The sequence below is a fragment of the Bufo bufo genome, chromosome 2 (assembly GCF_905171765.1).
Source record: "Bufo bufo chromosome 2, aBufBuf1.1, whole genome shotgun sequence".
In the NCBI taxonomy this organism is placed as follows: domain Eukaryota; kingdom Metazoa; phylum Chordata; class Amphibia; order Anura; family Bufonidae; genus Bufo; species Bufo bufo.
The window spans coordinates 21,812,130-21,831,684 of NC_053390.1; the positions used below are offsets into that span (position 1 = coordinate 21,812,130).

Genomic DNA, 19,555 nt, shown 5'->3' on the forward strand with positions numbered 1-19,555 from the left:
TTATATCACAAGGTAAGAGCCGTCATGTGCAGTGTATACACGTGTGTGCAGTGACATGTAATGGAGGAGCACCAGCCTCTTATATCACAAGGTAAGAGCCGTCATGTGCAGTGTGTACACGTGTGTGCAGTGATATGTAATGGAGGAGCACCAGCCTCTTATATCACAAGGTAAGAGCCGTCATGTGCAGTGTGTACACGTGTGTGCAGTGATATGTAATGGAGGAGCACCAGCCTCTTATATCACAAGGTAAGAGCCGTCATGTGCAGTGTATACACGTGTGTGCAGTGACATGTACAGACGTGGTGTGAACAAGGCCTTACACTGACGATCTCTGCCCTCCCCCACCCCCACAATAGATGGCTGCTCTATAATACACGGCATCTGCAGTACTTGGAGAAGACAGAGGTGTCAGTGCTACAGTCCTATAGTAACACGTGGTGCACAGAACCCCGGTGCCATGTGTTACTATGGTAACAGCCGCCAGCTATTCAGCAGTGACCTGCAGGGGGCAGTCCAGGGGCTTCTATAAGGAGCGGCCAGGTCCTGTCTACATGAGTGTGGAGAAGCTCGGGTTCTGCTCGGTCTCAGAACGTATTATCACTGCGCTGTAACTCCATGCTGGGGTCAGTCCAGTGACCTGGCGCTAAGATCGGAGACCTGGGGGCCATTGTCAGGTGGTGAGATGTCAGGATTCAGCGTCTCCATACTATGGAGCACATTAGCTGAGAGGACGGTTTATGTTTCCTATAGTGACCACAACACAACAGCTCGCAGAACGTCTGAGGACATGTGACTGTTGTATTTTAGAAGCAATCAATAGATTTTCTGTTATAGCCCCCTTGTCGGACTATTTAGTGGTTAAAAAAGTAAAAAACAAACGTTTATTAAATAAGAAACATTCCAATAAAAAAAATACGCTTTTCAATAAAAAATTTGCAAAAATAAAATCTCCCGTACATGTTTGGTATCACCGCGTCAATCCACACTGTACCAATATCATGTCAATTATCCCCTATGGTGAACGTCGTAAAAAAATTCCAGAATTGCTAATTCTGGCTAATTCCCACAAATATCCAGCCCTCTCACAACTGCATAGAAAGAAAAATTAAAAGATGTTTATAATTACTCTCACCGGTAATTGGATTTTCCGTATAGCCTCCACAACGGCACTATGCAGGAGGTTACTCTGCCTCCCAGGGACAGGAAACAACGTGGAGAACAAAGATTTAAAAGCCTCCTCCCCTTTACCTTCTCTCAGTAAATATCCAAGAACTTCTTATGATACTGAAAATAATTTTTATTTGGGAGAAAACAATACATTTGAATACAATTTATATCAGAAGATACAGGCAAGATGATTAGGGTGGGAAATCCCAGTGCCGTTGTGGAGGCTAGACGGAAAGTCCAATTACCGGTAAGAGTAATTATCATCTTTTCCGTACGCCTCCCCAACGGCACTAAGCAGGAGGATTAACAAAGGAACAAGACTAGGGAGGGACTGCTGCAGACAAGACTTTTCGTCCGAAGGACAAGTCCCTGTTAGCCAAAACATCAAGTCTATAATGATTAAAGAAAGTTGATGGACTGGACCAGGTCCAGGACTGGAAGTAGACATTGCTCTAGTTCAGTGATGGACTGCAGAGATTGATCTAATGTGTATCTCAGCCCAGGAGCAGATCTGGATGTCACGGCTGAGGATGGGGAAAACCCTCAGCCGTGTGGTATCAGCAGATGTAGTGGTCGCTGCTCGACCAGGACAACAGGATTAGGGAGCAGGTCACCTCCTAATCGCATCCCTAACCTGACCCTGACTCCTAGCTACATGAGCCGACCTTGATGGTAGGAGGGCTCATGCTCCGGAACCTTGAAGTCCCTGCTAGCCCTCAAGATGGCCCTAAACTAGGAGCTGGGTAGACAGCCCGTTACTCCTGGACACGGAGGAACAGGAGTCTAAAGTGGCCAAGTAACACAGACAAGGAAACATAAACAGACATATGGCAGTGACAGGTAAGTGAGCCTAGTACCACACTTACCTGCCACAGACACACAACCTGGAACCCAAGTGCTGCTGTCCACAAACACCAAAGACAGAGCACACAACACACATCACAGGAAACCATATGCTGCAATAAGAAACGACCAAACAAACATCTACCACACACCATACATGAAGTAAACACACATCTTCATAAACATAGTGAATCACAATTTATGACCACAAGGGTGGCCCTCACTGGCAGATGGAAATGTGACCAGGAGCGTTCCTCCAGCTTACAACAAGGCTGGAGTACCCCTCAGACATCATGTCTTAACTGAGGCTTTATAGCCCATGCAGCCACACCCACAAACGGACACACCCAGTGCACACACACACACTAGGAAGGAAGCCAACCCTTCCAACACCAGAGAAGGGAAACACACACCAACACACACCCAAAGGAGAAGTGTCCAAAACACGAAACACACTGTGGCCGTTGCCGCAGGCAACGACATGGGTGGCACTCATGTCCTGGGAGTCAGCCCGAAGGCCGGGACACCGCCACCACATGTACACACTACAAACGTTGCCACGGGCAACCACAGTGCAGGAACGATGTCCGTGCACACCACACATAAGACAGAGTGCACACAGACATACACAAGTGCATACATACACGCACACAACTCCAAAGAAACCGCACACATAGCTGTTGTCCGCGGCAACCGCACATAAGGCAAACAACATTATACCTCCAGCTGCGGTTGACACAACAACCCAAACCGCGGGCAACTGCATGCGGCTCCCAAGGAGTCACGACCAAAACCGTGGCCGTGACACTGGAATGCTGTGCTAGTTTGCATGGATTTCAAGACAGCTGATACATCTTTCCCCGATTTGGCCCCATCTAAATCTGTAATTGTATTTTTTGGTCTGGTCGGAAGACTTGAGTCAGTTAGATAGTTTTGAATAGCTGTACTAAGAGGAGGGTTAGGGTGGCATGAAGAGGATAGATTGTATAATGACTGGCAGTAATGAGCAAATTAATCTGCAATCTTATGTGGGTCATTCGTTTTTTATATCATTATTGAAGAAATTGTAGGTAGAAAATAACGCACTCTTTGTTCCCTTAAAAGGCCTAGCTAATGTCCGACTGCTCTTATTATTCGAAAAAGTGTCATCTGCCCCTTGCCAACAGGCCATCGTTTGTATATCAAGCTTATCCTTAAGTTTTTACGAGCTAACAAAAGAGCGGTATGAGTAGCCGGAACCCTTACGTGAGTGTTCAAGCAAGGCAATCTCAATTGTCTGCAGCACGCTCTTTCTGTAGTCTTGCTCCATGCTTCACGAACATCCCCCTAACTACACATTTATGAGCGGCCCACACAGTGAGGGGCGAAGTATTCTCCACAGGGTTTTCGGCAAAATAGTGACTAAGAGTCAAGTAGACATCTTGGGAAACCACTAGGTCCTGTAGACAATGGTGAGGAGAGGGAGGACTTAATTGAGACATGGAGCATTGCATGGTCTGAAAAAGTAATTGAGTCTATATGTGAGGAGGAGAGAAGGGGAATAGTCTATGTGAGAATAAACATCTCTAACCGGGAAATAAAAGGTATAATCATGACCATCAGGATGAACGTATCGCCATACATCCACCAACTGGTCAGGGTGAAAAAGACGTTTAAGACGATGAAGGTAAGAGAAGGCCAGGTGTGAGGCTCCTCTAGAGACGTCTATTAAAGATTCGATGGCAAAATTTAAATCCCTTCCGACCAGTAGTGTTACTTCTACAAAATCCTCTAGTTTCATTAAAATATTATCGAGTAGCAGAAATTCATTGGAGTTGGGGAGGTAAATGTTGGCTAAGGTGTATAATTGCCCAGTTAATATTCCCTTAACGAATAAAAATCTACCATTACTATCGGTGTGAGTGACGGTTATTTCCCAGGAGACACTTCTAGAAATAAGAATATTAACCCCACGAGATTTAGATTTGGAAAAACAGCTATAATAAAAAACAGGGTATCAGGGGGAATGAAAAAGTATTCCCCCCCCCCCTTGACTTTTTTCGTATTTTGTTACATTACAGCCTTAACTTCAATGTTTTGTTAATCTGAATTTTATGTGATGGATCAGAACACAATAGACTTAGGGCTCTTTCACACTTGCGTTATTGTCTTCCGGCATAGAGTTCCGTCGTCGGGACTCTATGCCGGAAGAATCCTGATCAGGATTATCCTAATGCATTCTGAATGGAGAGAAATCTGTTCAGGATGCATCAGGATGTCTTCAGTTCCGGAACGGAACGTTTTTTGGCCGGAGAAAATACCGCAGCATGCTGCGCTTTTTGCTCCGGCCAAAAATCCTGAACACTTGCCGCAAGGCCGGATCCGGAATTAATGCCCATTGGAAGGCATTGATCCGGATCCGGCCTTAAGCTAAACGTCGTTTCGGCGCATTGCCGGAGCCGACATTTAGCTTTTTCTGAATGGTTACCATGGCTGCCGGGACGCTAAAGTCCTGGCAGCCATGGTAAAGTGCAGTGGGGAGCGGGGAGCAGTATACTTACCGTCCATGTGGCTCCCCGGGCGCTCCAGAGTGACGTCAGGGCGCCCCAAGCGCATGGATCACGTGATCGCATGGATCACGTCATCCATGCGCATGGGGCGCTCTGACGTCATTCTGGAGCGCCCCGGGAGCCGCACGGACTGTAAGTATACCGCTCCCCCGCTCCCTGCTCCTACTATGGCAGCCAGGACTTTAATAGCGTCCTGGGTGCCATAGTAACACTGAAAGCATTTGGAAGACGGTTCCGTCTTCAAATGCTTTCAGTACACTTGCGTTTTTCCGGATCCGGCGGGCACCTCCGGCAACGGAAGTGCATGCCGGATCCCAACAACGCAAGTGTGAAAGAGGCCTAAGTCGGTGAAGTGAAATGAGAAAAATATATAAATAAAACTGTTGTTTAGAAATAGAAAACTGGCATGTGCGTCTGCATTCACCCCCTTTGTTAGGAAGCCCATAAAAAGCTCTGGTGCAACCAATTACCTTTAGAAGTCACATAATTAGTGAAATGATGTCCGCCTGTGTGCACCCTAAGTGTCACGTGATCTGTCATTACATATACACACCTTTTTTGAAAGGCCCCAGAGGCTGCAACACCTAAGCAAGAGGCATCACTAACCAAACACTGCCATGAAGACCAAGGAACTCTCCAAACAAGTAAGAGACAATGTTGTGAGAAGTCAGGGTTAGGTTATGAAAAAATATCCAAATCTTTGATGATCCCCAGGAGCACCATCAAATATATGATAACTAAATGGAAAGAACATGGCACAACAGCAAACCTGCCAAGAGACGGCTGCCCACCAAAACTCACGGACCGGGCAAGGAGATCATTAATCAGAGAAGCAGCACAGAGACCTAAGGTAACCCTGGAGGAGCTCCAGAGTTCCACAGCAGAGACTGGAGTATCGGTACATGGGACGACAATAAGCCGTACACTCCATAGAGTTGGCCTTTATGGCAGAGTGGCCAGAAGACAACCATTACTTTCAGCTAAAGACAAAAAGGCACGTTGTGAGTTTGTGAAAAGGCATGTGGGAGACTCCCAAAATGTATGGAGGAAGGTGCTCTGGTCTGATGAGACTAAAACTGAACTTTTCGGCCATCAAAGAAAACGCTATGTCTGGCGCAAACCCAACACATCACATCACCCAAAGAACACCATCCCCACAGTGAGACATGGTGGTGGCAGCATCCTGCTGGGGGGATGGGACCGGGAAACTGGTCAGAGTGGAGGGAAAGATGGATGGTGCTAAATACAGGGATATTCTTCAGCAGAACCTGCCCCACTCTGTGCGTGATTTGAGGGTAGGACGGATGTTCACCTTCCAGCAGGACAATGACCCCAAACACACTGCTAAAGCAACACTTGGGTGGTAAATGTGTTGGAATGGCCTAGTCAAAGCCCAGATCTCAATCCAATAGAAAATCTGTGGTCAGACTTAAAGATTGCTGTTCACAAGCGCAAACCATCCAATCTGAAGGAGCTGGAGAAGTTTTGCGAGGAGGAATGGGCGAAAATCCCAAAGCGATTTAGAGCTGTGATTGCCGCAAAAGGTGGCTCCACAAAGTATTGACTTCACAGGGGTGAATAATTATGCACATTGACTTTTTCAGTTATTTTGTCCTATTTGTTGTTTGCTTCACAATAAAAAAAAAAAAAAAAACATCTTCAAAGTTGTGGGCATGTTCTGTAAATTAAATGATGCAAATCCTCAAACAATCCATGTTAATTCCATGTTGTGAGGCACCAAAACACGAAAAACGTCAATGGGGTGAATACTTTTGCAAGGCAATGTAGATCCCTGGCAGAAATGTGTTTCCTGCATAAAGGCAATCTGTACCTTTTTGCTCCAATGGCTCAAGGAGCTGGAGGATGGAGGACCTTTTTTCCGGTGTATTCAGTCAATTGGTGTTAATGGATGCAAAGGAAATGGTAGACATGGTCACAGCCTGGAAACAGAAGGAAAAAATAGAAGAAAAAAAAAAGGGGGGGGGAGTGTTAGACGAGGAGGAAGGAAGCTAATCAAGCTATGTACCCAACCTGGCTAATCCAGAGCATGTAAAAAGAAGAACGAAAAGAACAAAATAAACACACAATGGAAAATTCCACTAAGCGAATCCTGAGATGTCCATGAGTGAACAAGCCAGGACACACAGTCTACTGGGGGAGAGGACAAGCTGTTATGAGTCACAGGTACAAAGGAGAAGAAATAATGGGTAAGAAAATAATAAAATACAGAAACAAAACATTTTAAGTATCCAGTCAGGATCTAAGAAAACTAGGCAGAACACGGTAACTCAGTGATCACCGACACACCACTACGAAGTGTTCAGTCAGAATGGGTGACCAATGTTAAACTAACCCTATCGTCAACTGTAGGCCGGCAAGGCAAAGGTACACTGTGGCACCTGCTAAAACTAGCCCTACATATAACTAGGCCCTGGGAGTCCATGGGAGCTTCAGCCACATCCCATTCTAAGGGGGTTTCTCCCGTAGATGAAGGTACAGAAGGGGAAGGTCTCTGTTGAGGCTTGCAGCGATCCCATTGAGGAAGTGGAGGAGCCTGTGATAGAGAAGAAGGAAAGTCCAGCCAGTTTGGCAGCGAGAGGCTAGAGGGTTGCAAGAAGTGCACCAAATCCTCAGATGAGATGGAATGGGAGGCCCCATCGGTATGTTCCTTCAGCTTTGGTGACTGTTTGTAGTAGAGGTTTAAGAAGATGTCCCATTGCCAGGGTGCATCTGGAAACATCTGGCAATAAATGAATCTGAGCACCTGCAAATGAGGTTGGCCTCCTGTCTCCAGGCCTGTTGAAAAATCTCCTTCTTCTCTGAGGATGTGCACTATACAAAGAACATCTCGGGATGTAGAATTATCAGGGCGTTTTGGGTCCATAACACAATGCACTGTAAGTAAATTCCCACTTCCGCTGGTCTGGTTAGAACAGTATTAAAAATCGTAGTCACTGCAGAGCGCAGCTCATTAGTAGAAACAGTTTCATGGATTACACACAATTTGATATTATTACGACGACCCCTCTTTTCCTAATCATCAATTTGAAGTAGATGTTTGTTTAGGGTGCTTGTAGAGAAAGGGTCTCCTCAACATTAGAGAGGCGGGTGTCTAGGGCAGTGGTAGCTTGTGCCTGGGGATTCAATTGGGTCAAAAAACCTTGAAGGTCTCCCTTGACGCATGCAATGACCTGTTCCTGTCTTCTTCCCATAGTGCTGTCTGTCCCCCAGGTAAGTGGCACGCACATGCACTTGGCCACCCACATGATGTAATGTGATTCTTCAGATTCGGTTTATTCTACCATTGCTCCTTTTTAGATGCTCAGGGGCCCATTGTGGGCATCTCAGCACAGATGGTGAGGAGCATAATATTGTTATTTCACCCTGATAATCCCTGATAGATCTACAGGAGGCCTTGTATTCAGTCACTGTGTGCTTGTGTCTCCACAGATGGATCCAGGAGAAGAAATCCACCAGAGAGATATCCCCGTCCTCTGTATTCCCAGGACTGTCCAGAGGAGAAGGTCCCAGAGAATCCTCAGGTAGATGAAGCTGAGCCCTATACACATCTATATAGGGGGGTCCTGCAGTCATAGAGGGGTCATAGATTGTGGGGGTCTCTTATGTGGATCTGTTAGATTTCCCACCTGTCCGCTGTATTGTACTGAATTGTTACAGATGAAAAATCAGGGGGAAGATCTGACTGATATTAAAGTGGAGGATGAAGAAGAGTGGATGATGGGCGATCCCCCGTGTAAGAGTGAGGTGGAAGAGGACATTCCAGGAGATGTCACCACAGGTATGGAATCATGAATGGAGAAAGTGGCTTCAGATTCTGTCCTTGGTGCCTTCAGGGCAGGAGGAGAATCTGATCACCGGCTGCTGCTCTTTAATTGGAGATGTCCTCATCACATCATGAAGGGTTCCCCTTATCCAGCTGACATCTGCTGACCATGTGACTTCCCCTCTTTGTTGCCCCACCTCCTTAGACAGAATGTGACATTTACTTCCTTAACCTCTTAGTGACCACCCATACGCCTTATTACGGCGGTCACTAAGGTGCCTTCGGCTGGGCCGCCGCTTTTTCACAGGGTAGCAGGGACCCGACTCTCACATGAGAGCCGCGGTCCTGCTCTAACAGCCCGGACTGACAGGAGTGCCGATCCGGGCAGTTTAATGCTTTACATGTCACGGGCAATGGCGCCCGCTGCATGTAAAGCACTGACAGAGGGAGCGGACTCCCTCTGTCTCCCCTGGGCACCCTGCAAATGCGATTGTGGGATGCCGATGTGTGTAAAGGCAGGCTGGGGTCTTATGAAGGCCCCAAGCCTGCCTTGAGTAGTTTCCAGCAGGCTGTGCCTCTCTGGGGCAACCTGCTGGTCAGTATCAGTATAGCAGACATTAAAATGCAATGAAATATAGGGATAATGCATTGCATTTTTAAAATCAATCTGAAAATTGTCTGTTACAGTCCCCTTGTGGGACTATTAATTGGTAAAAAAAAACATTTATTAAATAAAAAAATGACATTAAAAAAATATGCTTTTTTTCCATTGCAAATACGCTTTTCAATTAAAATTTTTTTTTTTTTTTAAATCTCCTTTATATGTTTCCTATTGCCGCGTCCGTAACGACTTGGACTACATAAATATCCTGTAAATTATCCCCTACGCCGTAAAAAAAAAAAGATAAAATTGCTAATTTATTCTTAGTTGCCACCGAAAAAAACTCAATAACCAGCGATCATAAAGCGTAATTTACTCCAAAATGATACCAATTAAAAATACAAGCCCTCACACAACTCCATAGAAATAAAAATAAAAAGTTATGGGTCTTGGGAAGCGGCTATGGAAAAAAATTTTTTACCTAAAAACAGGGATTTTAATGCAAAAAGGTAGTAAACCCTAAAAAAAAATATATCTATTTGGTATCGCTGTAATCGTTCTGACACAGAGAATAGAGATATTATGTTACTTATACCGAAAAATGAACGCGGTAAAATGTATAACGTACAAACGCTGTGGCAGTATTGCTGTTTTTCCCATCTCTCTCCCAGAAAGAGTTAATAAAAGCAGAAAGTTATGTGTACCCCAAAATGGAGCCATTAAAAATTACAACTTTTCCCACAAAAAACAAGCATACAGCTATATAGACAAATAAATTAAAAAGTTATAGCTCTTGGAAGGCAAAGACGAAAAATGGAAGAAAAAAAACGCTTGGTAAATAAGGCCCAAAACAGGCTGGTGACTAAGGGGTTAAACTTCCTTTATGAGAGAAGGCCAAAGAAAACAGCAAAAATAGAAAAACAAAATGAGACAAATGGCGTTTTTTTTTATTTTTTATTTTAAAATAATCTTTATTTTAGTTTAGGTTGAACTTTCAGTCCATCGTATGTGATTATTGGGGGTAATATCCTCCCCTCAGGAGGAACATGGAACAGAATAAGTTCGGGAGTCAGTGGAATCGATATTCTCAGATGGTGTTTAATTTGTGACCTGATTAATTTCCAAAATTGACTGGGCAGTTAGTTAGTCTGGTCTGGGATTGAATGGGGGAAGCATACTGGAATCCGTATATGGCCCTGTGGATCATCCGGAAATGTGTTTCCCCCCTCCCTTTCTTATCCTGTCCTAGCCCTGCAGAATCACTTTTTTAGTGTCCATGGAGGGGAACTCCTTCTTCCATTGGGAGAAGAGCTTTTCTGCAGAATTTTCCTGCTTGGTGTCCCTAATTCCCTGATACAGTTCCGATAGTGATTTTTTCCTATGTCCCTGACCAAACAGATGGTGAAATTATTGGAAGTGAATTTCTTAGTGAGATCTAGAACTCTATTTCTGAGGAACCCCTTGAGTTGGAGGTATGCTAACAGGTGTTCATTCCCTAACTGATGTAGTTCCTTAAGTTCAGTGATAGAATAATAACGCTTTTCTTGCATATTCCACACATCCTTTGCATACTTAATGCCCGCAGCCCTCCATCTCACAAAGTGTTTAGATTCTAACCCTCCTGGGAAGTCCGGGTGTCCCCAGATGCCCATGTATTTTGAGAGCATGAAAGGTAGGTCGAATATTTTACGTGACCCTTTCCAAGCAGCTATGGTATCTTTCACTAATAAAGTGGTTCTAACTGAAGAAGGTATTGCCGCACATTTGGTGTGTAGTAATGCCTCTAGCTTCCATGGGTGCACTAATTGTGCCTCTAGGGTATATAATCAATATAGCATGTATAAGCGATATAATCATGTGTCGTTAGTAAAAACTTTATAAAACATTATATTCAAATAATCACTACAATTACATATGTGTGAAATAATACAACGCGCAGAAAATATATGAAACGTTAAAATAACACAAAAATAATTAAAACATAGTAAGACGCAGGTCTTACATTGCTTGGGGTCTAAGGGTACTTTCACACTTGCGTTAAACTTTTCTGGTATTGAGTTCCATCCTAGGAGCTCAATACCGAAAAAAGTTTGCATACAGATTGCCGGATCCGGCAAAGCAAGTATGAAAGTACCTTTAATTAGGTTACATCTGCCCATTCAGTAGTCTGCTTATTGCGAAAACATTTTAAATGAAAAAGGTCTGTGTGTGTTCACACATTGTGGGGGTGGTCTGGCTATACTATGACTAGGCTTTTTCACATCCTGAAGGATCTTATGTCTTTGGATTTTTTATTTCTGGCTGTGCATATATGCAAAGATTCAACGCTTTTATTCTGCATTTGATAAGTGTTTTTACAAAGTTTTATAAATACTGTTTTCTGTTACAAATAGTTACATACAATGATGCTGTTTTTATACGATGTGGCAAAATATGGCATAAATGTTGAATATCTGTGATAGATGCGGTGATCAAATAGGACAAAATAAAATTAGCTATTGTCAATATTTATATTATAATATTATTTTATTAGACATGACCGTATATAATTAAACATAATTTCCTAACGAAGCAAATTTTCTAACGAAACAAAATTATTTCGGCACTCTTAAATAACGTCTTAGGGCATGTCTGGACATGTCTTCAACATGTTCAGACATACCCTGACGTTCTTTGCTAATCCACAAATTGGGTGCCGTATTTCACAAAATGGATGCTGTGGTCAAAAAATAAGGGCGTGTTTTGGCTTCAGAAAGGAAACACCGGAAGTGGAGGATGCTTGATATAATAAGGGGCGTTGAATGGGCGGTATTTAGGCGTGGTTTGGGACAGGTGATGGGCGGCGCTTTGGGGGTTAACTGGGAGGGGTTGTGAGTGGAGTTATGGGCAGGGAAAGGGGCATGTCAACCTGTCACTTTTAGTTTGACGAACACTATAGAGGCTATATTACTTGCATGCATCATTTTTAAAAACTGACCTCACCCCCCCAGTGACGATGGGTATTTCATCCAGCGCTCTATATCAACTAGTATCTTTTTAATCAGTGGTGGATAGTTTAATATATACAGGGATTCTTGCATTTTCCCAGATACTTTATGGGTCTGGAAGCTATTTGTATTGGCATGTCTAGAGGTTGGTCTCCTTCCCTTGATGGATTGCAGCCCAGGAACAGAAGCTCCAACTTGGTTGCATTTACCTTGAAACCTGACAGGTTGCCAAAATCTGCCAAGAGCTGGAATAGGTGTTTCAAGTCTCTGCGTGGATGTTCCAAGAAGACCAACAGGTCATCAGCAAAGAGTGCATGTTTGAGCCCTGTACTGCCTATCCTGATGCCCTCTATATTGTTTTTCATTCCTAGTTTGAGGGGAAATGGTTCTATTGCCAGGTTGAATATAAGTGGGGGAAGTGGGCAGCCCCACCTGGTGTCTTAGCACAAGCTGAAAGGGCTGGAGAGAAATCCAGAGGTATGTATTCTAGCTTGAGGGTTAGTATATAGTGCCGTAAGATATAGCAGGAATGGGCCTTGGAAGCCCATATTGTCGCAGATGGTCTATTCTGTCTATTGTTTGGTTTCAGGTGGGATGCCTTAGCCCACCCTATGTGCCCTTTCCACCTTACAATGAGTCGACAGTCCCAGGGCCTCCGGTAGTTCAGACTCACAGATGGCGGTGAGATCTCTGGCTGGGATACTCTCTGGGAGGCCAACTATGCGGAGATTAGAGGTCATCTATCTTGCTCCAGAGTCTGGCATTTTCGGCCAGGGCTTTGGTGAGGTGAGGCTGGGCCATCTCGTTCTCAGCTTCAACTGCTGCCACTCTGGCTTCCAACTCGTCGAGGCGTGTGGTATGTTGTGTGATCTCGGATTGCAGGGCCGAAAAGGACTGTGACACTGTGGAGGAGAGAACTTCCTGGAGGTCAGGTAGAATTCAGGCAGCAACTTGCACAGCTACATATTTATAGTGAAAACACTTTATCCAGCTCACCTCCGTAGTAGAATGTATAGTCCCGGCTCCAGAGGCCCTAGGGGAGTGTTCCCGTAGCAGGCTGCAGGTAAATGAAGAAAGAAGGTCCTGGAGACACATGAGGTTCCTCTATCAGCTTTCCTTTAATATTCACGTAACATTAACAGACATCACCACCTTCCACATGACATGACGTTGACGCGTTTCGGGTTGGCACCCTTAGTCGTAACACTATGCCAAGTGTGGCATTTCTATTTAAAGGAGCTGGAGAACACTCCCCCCTGCAACAGGGAAGGAGTCTTCAACTCCATAGGTTGCCACACATATTGGCACACCCTTTCATTAGCTGCAACAATGATTAGTGTAATTACTAACACACTATGTGGACATTGCTTTGAGTATATTAACCCTGGGAATGCCAAGGCACTCATTCACCATCAATAGCCGCACAGTGTGAATATATCATCATTAAAAACCTGTATATCATACATATTCAAACACATTACATAAAATCTATTTTAGATTTTAGCAATTACTAAACTTGAGGACACTATAATGGAATACAAACATTCCAAATACCAACGGGACTTACATGATTATGACCATAACCAAGTTTATGAATGGGGGAGGAGGGATAACATTTATTCCACAGCCAAATCTATACTGAAAAACCGTAAGAAAAAACAAACTGCCAAACGAGTGTCTAGAGTCAGTTTCTCCTCAGATACAGAGGGTTCTGAGCTTTTATATACAGCTGGTGAATTGGAGCCGGGAGCTGATGCCTCCGCCCTGCCTCTCTCATTTGATGAGACTGGCAATATTGCCTCTTATTATAAAAAATCTAAAATAGAGAAGGATAAAAGAGATACGGCCAATGTCTCAAAAAACATAGAAGTAGGGGCGGACGGAGGCACAGGTCAACGGCATCCAAGAAACACCAGATTACAGATGAAACAAAAATGGATTTCGAACAGCTAAGTGTTGTCAATTTGTCCAGTGTGATACTGACTGATGAACAGAGATGTGTGCTTTCGCTTGGTTTAAATTTTGCACCTACAGGGCACTTTGATATGTTTTCCACTTTACTTGACATAAATAAATTTGTACGTAACATTACAGTATCCCGACATTTTTATGATGTCCCGCCTCCACCTGGTTCCCTGCCAGACATAATACAGAACCATGAGGAAAATTCATATAAAAACCTACAATTTAAAGAACAGGTGTCATTATGTTGTCTGGAGGGCTTACAAGAAGAGCAGGGAATTAGGGATTTACCCAGACCTCCTGGAGAGTTCCGGACACAAAATACAAAATTTTATCCATTTATGTCTCGTACAGCCAGTATGGATACTTTTCAGGAGGTGCTGGAAAAGGAATTGAAAAACATAGAGAGGGAGAGTAAAAATACCAAATATCACAGCAATCTCAGTGCATCCCAAACCCAGGCACTCCAGGAGTTACAACAGTGTGACTCTCTGGTTATTAAGATGGCGGATAAGGGGGGGGGGGGGGGGGGGGGTCGTCATGGACAAGGAAATTTACGGCAATCAATTACGGGAAATGCTGGCTGATACCTCCACATACAATAAGTTATCTAAAGATCCATTACAGGAATATATGGAAAACTATATGTCGCTATTACAGAAAGGAAAAGGTTTAGATATTTTTAGTGATAGAGAATTTAAGTATCTGTGTGTGGAGACCCCAGTCATACCGATTATGCATGCCTTGCCCAAAGTCCATAAAGGCGTCCACCCCCCCCCCCCCCCCCCCCCCCTTCGCCCTATAGTGTCTGGCATTGGTTCCCTGACGGAGCGTCTGGGCAGTTGGCTGGATAATATTCTCCAGCCACTGGTCAGACGCACCCCAGGGTTCCTAAAAGATACGGCTGATGTGCTGCGAGCAATGTACAAATTTGTTTGGGAAGATACTTATTGTTGGATCACAGCAGATGTGGTCTCTCTCTATCCCTCTATTCCCCACGGGGTTGCTCTGTTGGCGATGGAATACCATCTGCACCGATATACCGGACTTAGTTTCGGCTATGTGGATTTCATATGTGAGGTGACAGCTTTCTTGTTAAGTCACAACTATTTCATGTTTGATGGTGAGTACTACCTACAGACCCGCGGTGTGTCAATGGGAGCCAAGTTCTCACCATCATTGGCTAATTTGACAATGTCATACTGGGAGGAAAAATATATCTATGATTTGAATAATCCTTTTATGCCTGGTTTGGTCTGGTACGGCAGATACATCGACGATGTGCTCATGGTATGGGCCGGCGGTGTATCTGCCGTCCCAGACCTCCAGGCATATCTAAATAATAACAACTATAACTTACAATTTGTGTGCACAGCACATGCTGTCCATACAAATTTCCTCGATTTGACGCTCCGCGGGTGTCCAGGAGAGGTGGTACACACCATCACTTACAGGAAAGAAGTAGCAGGTAATTCTATATTAAATGCTAAAAGCCATCATCCCATCCACACCATCAGAGCAATCCCCGTGGGTGAATTTACACGTATAGCCAGAAACTGCAGTGAGACAGACAGATTGGAAGAAGAGTTCAATAAAGTGGAAAAGAGATTGAGAGACAGAAATTATCCAGTGTGGATGATCAAAAGGGGGCGAGAGATAGCTTCAAAAAAAGACAGAAAAGACATGTTATTTGGAGGACCAAAGAATAAGCCTGGTAAAAAATTGGCTACTGACGGTGTCGGGGTGTCTGGAGACAGTGACCAGAACAGAATCCCTACTCTTTCATTGATTTATAGCAGTGAATTTAATGCAATCAGTTCCGCAATACAAAAATGTCTGCCTATATTATATGATGATCATATTTTATATCAAGCTCTCAAATCAGGGTGTAGAATTGTGTCTAGAAAGGCAACAACCCTGTCCTGCTCGCTGTCTCCATCCCTGTACACCGCCGGTAGCAAAGGAACAAGTTTTAAACAGAATTGGCTTATTTACAAGGGCTTTACCAAATGTGGAGGCAGCCCTTGTAAAACTTGCGAATATGTGCTGCCTACAAAGTCATTTGAAAACTCAGACCATACGTGTAAATATCCCATCCGTAGTTACATAAATTGCAACACGGAGGGTGTTATCTATGCAATTAGATGCACGCATTGTGATCTAATGTATATAGGCAGCACATCTCGCAAGTTCAAAAGCCGCATTCTCGAACACTTAAACTATATTAAGAACCCCAATATCCTAAATATTTCGAATCTAGCCAGGCACTTTATACACATACATGCACGCCAAGTGTCATTCTTCCAGGCATTTGCCATTGAGCGAGTCCTGGCCCCCAAAAGGGGTGGGGATTATCGGAAGAAAATCCTTCTCAGAGAGGCCTACTGGATTTTTAGACTTGCCACTAGAATACCAGTAGGTCTCAATTTGAGAAAAGAATTGACTTATGTTTATCAGTAAACGTTCAAAAAAAACAGAATAGTCAATATATATCCCTGCTAATACGGTATTATAATTAGGAGTATACTTACCAAGCAACGTTTGATAGTGTTCTGAGGTATCAGGTTCTGCGCACATCTCTGTTCATCTGTCTCTCAAGGTTATAGGACTGCGGTCAGACAATGCGCCTTTTTCCCTTTGCAATCAGGCGGTTGAAAATTGGTTCTAGCTGTGTTTCTATGTTTCACTGCAAGTCATATATTGCATATATCAAGACTGCTGTCTGGAAATAGTGCCACTGTTGTTCGCTTGATTGCAATAGGAAATTTTGTGACAATTTGCATGTAGCAAAAATAACACCATTGAAAATCAATTGCCTAATACGATTTGCTACGATATAATGGGTCACAATCTGTGGAAGTTCTGAAGGTCATTGTAATCTTTTTTTCTGTTTTATGTAATGTGTTTGAATATGTATGATATACAGGTTTTTAATGATGATATATTCACACTGTGCGGCTATTGATGGTGAATGAGTGCCTTGGCATTCCCAGGGTTAATATACTCAAAGCAATGTCCACATAGTGTGTTAGTAATTACACTAATCATTTTTGCAGCTAATGAAAGGGTGTGCCAATATGTGTGGCAACCTATGGAGTTGAAGACTCCTTCCCTGTTGCAGGGGGGAGTGTTCTCCAGCTCCTTTAAATAGAAATGCCACACTTGGCATAGTGTTACGACTAAGGGTGCCAACCCGAAACGCGTCAACGTCATGTCATGTGGAAGGTGGTGATGTCTGTTAATGTTACGTGAATATTAAAGGAAAGCTGATAGAGGAACCTCATGTGTCTCCAGGACCTTCTTTCTTCATTTACCTACATATTTATAGTCTATGTCCAGTCTATCCCCCTCCGTATCTGGACTTGGGTTTTCTGAGTCCATTTAACGGGGGGAGGTTGATCGGAGTCTTAACCCTTTGAGGTCATAGCGATTTTCCATTTTTGTTTCTCACTCTGCACCTTCCCAGCATCCATCTGTTAATTAAATGTCATGCTCCTCTCAGTGTACCTCCTTCCCCGCTGCTGCTGTCTCACACAAGCTTAGTCCAGGTTGCTTTAAAATAACAGCAGAAGGAATTAGGAACTGTAATTACACACTGAACCTGCTGCTGGAGTAAGGAGGATCTCTCACACCAGAACCAGGGAGACTGCATCTTGTACTGAGCAGTGGGTGTTTTTCAGCAGCAGGTACACTAAAAGGACCACTAATGATGCTGACATAATCATTATCCAAGTCACGCCTCAAGACCTGTTTAAAAGGTTGGACATTAACATATAGGATAGCTACCTTACATCTGGTGGCATTAGAGGCAGAGCTGGTTTATACATTTATACCCTATATCCAATTACAGCCAAATAGTAATGTCCACTGCATAGTTTGAAAAATAATCACAAATTCAAATTTTTATTTTGACAGAGAATTCCAGTAAAAATATTATGGGCAAAGCTGTATTATCACTAAATTATAAAGAAGAAGCTGAAGATATTATGCAGCGCTCCTCAGGAGAAAACCTCATTACCCTTGGTGTACACCCAGGATTTCAAAGTACGGCTCTATTATACAATCCCCCTCATCATGAGGAGCCTTCCCCTGACCAATTACAGATTGTTACCAAAAACACAGGTCATAAAGGGGATAAAAGCTTTAAAGAACAATCAAGACTTTCTTCACACAGAAGAATTTACACAGCAGAGCAGCCATACTCCTGTTTAGAATGTGGGAAATGTTTTACAAAAAAATCATATCTTGTTAAACATAATGTAATTCATACAGGAGAAAAGCCATATTCGTGTTCAGAATGTGGAAAATGTTTTACAAAAAAATCATATCTTGTTGTACATAGGAGAAGTCACACAGGAGAGAAGCCATATTCATGTTCAGAATGTGGGAAATGTTTTACAGATAGATCAAATCTTGTTAGACATAGAATTAGTCACACAGGAGAAAAACCATATTTATGTTCAGAATGTGGGAACTGTTTTACATATAAATCACATCTTGTTGAACATGGTAGAAGTCATACAGGAGAGAAGCCATTTTCATGTACAGAATGTGGTAAATGTTTTACAAAGAGAACATATCTTGTTACACATGAAAGACATCACACAGGAGAGAAGCCATTTTCATGTTCAGAATGTGGGAAATGTTTTACAGATAAATCAAAACTTGTTAATCATAAGAGAATTCATACAGGAGAATTTTCATGTATAGAATGTGGAAAATGTTTTATGATGAGAGCACATCTTGTTAGACATGAGAGAAATCACACAGGAGAGAAGCCATATTCATGTTCAGAATGTGGGAAATGTTTTACACAGAAATCATGTCTTGTTAGACATCAGAGAAGTCACTCAGGAGAGAAGCCATTTTGATGTTTGTTTGTTTTTTATGTTTTGTAAGAAGGAACTAAAATTCAAAAACTTAGCAGATCAAGAGAAACTATATTGTTTTTTAGATATGGGAAATGCAATAAGAGCAAAAAAGAATTTTAAATTCATCTTATTCACAGAAGTTAGGCCCCTTTCACACGGGCGAATTTTCCGCACGGGTACAATGCGTGAGGTGAAAGCATTGTACCCGCACTGAATCCGGACCCATTAATTTCTATGGAGCTGTGCACATGAGCGGTGATTTTCACGCATCACTTGTGCGTTGCGTGAAAATCGCAGCATGCTCCTCTTTGTGCGTTTTTCCACGCATCGCAGGCCCCATAGAAGTGAATGGGGCTGCGTAAAAATCGCAAGCATCCGCAAGCAAGTGTGGTTGCGGTGCGATTTTCACGCACGGTTGCTAGGAGATAATCGGGATGTGGACCCGATCATTATTATTTTTCCTTATAACATGGTTATAAGAGAAAATAATAGCATTCTTAATACAGAATGCAAAGTAAATGAGGGATAGAGGGGTTAAAATAAATAAATAATTTAACTCACCTTAATCCACTTGTTCGCGCAGCCCGGCTTCTCTTCTGTCTTCATCTTTGCTGTGCAGTAGGAAAAGGACCTGCGGTGAAGTCACTGCGCTTATCACATGATCCATCATCATGGTAAAAGATCATGTGATGGACCATGTGATGAGCGCAGTGACGTCATCAAAAGTCCTATTCCTCAAAGATGAAGACAGAAGAGAAGCCGGGCTGCGCGAACAAGTGGATTAAGGT

At 43.3% G+C, this 19,555-nt stretch overlaps 1 pseudogene; it reads left to right on the forward strand.

The window, feature by feature from the left end:
- LOC120990654 overlaps positions 1-18,929 on the forward strand; it is a 251,745-nt pseudogene extending 232,816 nt beyond the window's left edge.
- The last annotated feature ends 626 nt before the right edge of the window (positions 18,930-19,555 follow it).